Source organism: Alosa alosa, chromosome 21 (assembly GCF_017589495.1).
Source record: "Alosa alosa isolate M-15738 ecotype Scorff River chromosome 21, AALO_Geno_1.1, whole genome shotgun sequence".
Taxonomy (NCBI): Eukaryota; Metazoa; Chordata; class Actinopteri; order Clupeiformes; family Clupeidae; genus Alosa; species Alosa alosa.
In genome coordinates this window covers 17567446-17572445 of record NC_063209.1, presented here as the reverse complement: position 1 = coordinate 17572445, position 5000 = coordinate 17567446, and the positions used below count along the sequence as shown (strand labels likewise).

At 42.1% G+C, this 5000-nt stretch overlaps 1 protein-coding gene across 2 annotated transcripts in view; it reads left to right on the top strand.

The window, feature by feature from the left end:
* ntrk3b (neurotrophic tyrosine kinase, receptor, type 3b) overlaps nt 1-5000 on the top strand; it is a 172836-nt gene that overhangs the window by 84513 nt on the left and 83323 nt on the right. The gene's annotated exons all lie outside the window — the stretch shown is intronic.

Genomic DNA, 5000 nt, shown 5'->3' with positions numbered 1-5000 from the left:
GTCAATATTTCAAATCCCCTCATCTTCTTTCTTTTCTGTCGTCCATCTTTTCTTGCCTCCCTTCTTCCTCCCTTTCTTCTTTTCCTTCTCTCCTCCATCTGCCTCTCTTTCTATTTTCATTTCTCTCCTTCTCTGCAGCTGTCTCATCACTCTATCACTATCTGTCTCATTCTTTTTAGTTTTGAACACATTTGTTTCCCCCCTCCCCTCCTCTCCTCTCCTCTCCTGTTTCCTTTACTTTCGTTCAGTCTTCTGTCTGTGTGTGTGTGTGTGTGTGTGTGTGTGTGTGTGTGTGTGTGTGTGTGTGTGTGCGTGTGTGTGTTTCTTTTTCTCCATCAATATTCTGCCTCTCCCCTCCTCCTCTCCACTCTGTGTGTCTGTCCATCTCTGAAGTGCTGTGCTGTTCTACAGATTGGTCTGGCCGTGAGTGACCGCAGGACACACTAAATGACAGGTCTCAACAGACGCTACAACAGTGTGTGTGTGTGTGTGTGTGTGTGTCTGTGTATCTGTGGTTGTGTGTCTGAGTGTGTGTGTGTGTGTGTGTGTGTGTGTGTGTGTGTTTGTTGTTGGACTGCTGATTTTAGATGTGTCTCATTTGTGGAGTCCTGCAGGCTTCCCAATCCTCTGTTATCACTACCTCCATTCCCACACACTCAGTTGACTGCTGAAGGCCACAAACACACACCCTCCCCCGCAACAAACACACACACACACACACACACACACACACACACACACGCACACGCACACGCACACACACACACACACACACACATACACATAAAAATCTGTCACTCATACATAGCTTTCGTGTGGACCTCTCCCTCTCTATCTCTCTTTCTCTCACACATACTCTCTCTCTCTTTCTCTCTCTCTCCCTCTATATCTCTCTCTCACACACACACACACACACACACACACACACACACACACACACACACACACACACACACACACACACATATGTAATATACATGCTGTATGTACACTAAGGTTTTACTTTATATTCAACCAGTGCCACTTCGCATCTGCAGATGTCTTCTTAAATGCCCACCCATCTTTAAAGCCAACACATAGCCATTTGTGTGTGTGTGTGTGTGTGTGTGTGTGTGTGAGTTTGAGTGTGAGTGAGTGAGTGATATTGGGGAACAGCCTCTCCAATCAGCCTTCAGGCTGTGTGTGTGTTTTATGGTGTGGTAGGAAGAGAAGAACATTTCTCGGTAGGCTGCCGAATCATGTTATTTTTCACACCATTCAGAGTAGCGCCAGCCCTTTGTAAACATAGCATCAGAACCATCACATTAAACTCCAATAATGCACCACATTTGAGCACATTGGGACACATTTAAAATGAAGTACTCTCTAGGAAAGCCCGAAGCACACTACTCAAGACGATACAGCACCCCTTACTGGCATAGACAAGGTGCTTTTGGAGGTATCCGTTCTAAATGTTATCTGGTATCACTTTCCATCAACAAACTAACCTAACCTTAGAAGGGGACAAAGGCTTAAAATGAAGCAATTATGTTTGTGCGTTTGTTTGTTTGGGTTTTTATCCTGTTGAGGTGGGATAAGGTGAGATTGCTGTCATGACCAGGACTATGGCCCCAAATTAAGAGGGAAAAACATTGCCACCCATCAGCTTAGTAAATGAATGGGCTCTCATTTAAGTGGTGGGCAGAGTGAAATTCTAGTCTTACCTAAACTGATTTAATAACTTAAGAATTTAATTTAAGAATTTTTTTTTTTCTAATTTGATTCTATGAGCAAGATTCTATACACAAACTGCCACATGATAGTTTTAGTTCATGGACTATACCGTTTTGCTCATTGACTGATTGCACTTTGCCTGTTATTTTAAATTTGGGCCCAATGTGTTAGAGTTTTACTCTCCGTTCACACAGTAAAAATGAATGACACTCATACAGACTACACCAGGCATGTAACGTATAGTACAGTACGTAAAGTAGTGGTGTTAGCTTCCATTCTATAATCATTCAAAAACATTAGACCAGTCTTCAAAAAAAAAAAATATATTTTTACACTCTGCAAACGGACCCGGTGTCAGACCTGGCTGTTAACATAAAGGATGTGTGGAGAGCTGGTTCCTGTGGTTCCTGTTGATGGGGCTCCCGTCCCTGTTTGACTGTGATGGTTCCTGATGGTTCCTGATGGCCTACTCCCACATTCATTCTGTCTCTGACGGCTGTCGCTTACACGTCCGTCACTGTATGAGAAGCCGATGTGTGAACATGACTCTCTGGGTGGCATGCGGGGAAGACGTTTTGGGTTGAGGATTGTGAACCTTCTAACTGATTGATTTATGTCTAAATCAAACTGACACTTTGGTTGACGTACCAGCGTCTGGTAAATCAAAGTGACAAATCTGGCAAGACTGATATAGTTATTATATATATAGTAGTATAGTTATTATAATAGTAGTATAGTATATATAGTTATTATAACTTATAGTAGTTATAGTTTCCAGGATGTTTTCGAGAGAGCTTTTTTTCCCTAGTTGTGTTTGGATGGGATGTTATTTTGCTATTTTACTGTAACATGGCTTAGTACTCTCAATGAAAAAGCTGCTTCTTAGCTCTTATAGACAGATACACAGTAAAGCGTACGCAAGCTATGTTGATATTGATACACTGATTCCACTTTTAAACCACATGTAGATTTTTGACCCCAGAGGACTGAGAATTCCATCTCTTTCCCAGATTGCTATTCCCATGAGTGGCATGTACGATAAGAGCCCTCATGTTGTGGCCCACATGGCTTAAGGGTCGCCCTTGTCAGAGTGACACGTGTGAGCTCTTGCCCACACAAAGATACCCCACAGCGCTGTCTTTGATCCCTGATAGGCTAGTCATGTCGACTTTTGGCCCTAAAGGGGAATTTTCTGACTTCTCTCTGAAATAGTGTCGATGAACTCATAAAGTGACAGATGACAGCTCATTCCTTGCGCTCTTGATAACATATTACTAACGTTACTATAGTAACAGTGTCCGTGTGCGGTGCGCTTCGCTACCCTGTCATGCACATTATCTGTGCTGAAAACAAACTGTACTGCCTGTTAAAAGCACTTTTCTCTGTCTGGTGAAAACCTAGTGGTAAACGTGGTCGGACTACAGAGTTAGGCTGTCAGGGATGCATTTGGTATCTCATGTAGGGTTTTCACATTTGTCATGAGGCTTGTGTACCTTCCTAAGGTCTTCTCAAGCAGCTTTGTTCTACTTTGGTTTTTGTAGGAGGGAGATTTCCACAGAGATCTGAACGCTTGTGTGTGTGTGTGTGTGTGTGTGTGTGTGTGTGTGTGTGTGTGTGTGTGTGTGTGTGTGTGTGTGTGTGTGTGTGTGTGTGTGTGTGTGTGTGTCTGTGTGTTGAATATTAAAGCGGTGATTTAGCTGTTAAAGGCTTCAATCCACCTGCAAAGAGGGTTGGTAATTTTAGTGTGTGTGTGTGTGTGTGTGTTTGTGTGTGCCTTGTATATACACATGTACTGTATACTGTATGAGCATGTGTCAACAGGATGTCAGAGATAATTGGTGTATTCATGAAGCTAAAGAAAAAATAACAACCAATTTGGCATTTAGCACTGCACTGCACTGTCATCTCTTGTTTCTGCCAAAAGATGCAAAATTGGTGCTCTAAATAGCGATTCTGTTGTCTTTGAAAGGTACTCTTACTGAAGCATTTAACTGCAATTTGGATTAAAGCAACACCAAAGAACTTTCCCTCTTTCGCACGCACGCTATTTGCTTATCCAGCACCTGCTTTGTAAATAACGATGTCCACAGACAAGGTAGAATATGTTGCACGATTTATGAAAGTACGATGTGTTGCAACATCAGATGCAAGTCAAATTTGTAGTTTCTTATGTCTCATTCCATTGAACTACAGATCCGCTACCCGATCTTGCAAACTTACATAGTGCGGTTACAGCCGATAGAGGGCTGCGAAGCGAATGCAGAAGTGCCGTTCACCCTGTTACAAGTTGATGAACGACTGAAACGATTTTGGAAACATTATTTTAAGGTACAAAAAACTCTTTGGTGTTGCTTTAACACCTGTTTTTACAAGGCGGAAATATTTAGCCGCAGAATACACATGCGCTTTCACGGGCAGTTTTTGCACAATATCGCGGAATACTTAATTAGCCGCTTTTTACGCTTCCCCTCCCATCTCTTTACGCTAAACTCCCACTTTCCCCTTGACCCTCCCATGAATGTATATGCATGACACGGAAAAGCGCAATTTGCAATTTTCCGCTCCCGCGACAGGCAGTCTGCGCTTTTACCTCAGTGTGGCCTGTTTGTACATACCTCGCCATGATTTTATGCGCACGTTGCAAAACAAATACGCCAGAAGTGGGCGCAAAAGCGTTTGTATATCTGGCCCAGAGAATCGTAAAGAGAGTGCTGTAATGACTCAATGGAGAGTGCCATTTAAGTGTCTAACTGCACTTTGTAGGAAAGTACGCCGCAAGGCCAGTGCAATGTAGGAAGCGTAATCAAAAGCAAAATGAAGATAATATTGACAGATATATGATCAGCTGTTTCAGAAGCTGCTTCATGCAGTTTAAGATATGTAATTTAGAAAATGACTTTTGAAATGACTATTATTATCGAAAGGCACTTTAGATAAAAGCATCTGCGTCTTAAATGATCTCAAACTTGTAGCCCCAAGTGGACAAATTCCAGTTGCTACGTGTACATAATTCTCTCCTGTGTGTCTGCCCATAATATCCACATGAATAATATACATCTTCTCTCCTTAACACTCGTCTCTCTTTTCAGTTCAGTATTACCTCCACTAAGGAGATATGTTGTCAGTGTGGTTTGTTTGTATGTTTGTCTGTCAGTGTGCAGGATTACACAAAAAATAATAAGAAGAAGAATACAAAAAATACCTCAGCCTGATTTCATGAAACGTGGTGGAGAGTATGAGTGGTTCTGACTCATGGGAGGGCTATTTTGTATTTGCAAATTTACAAA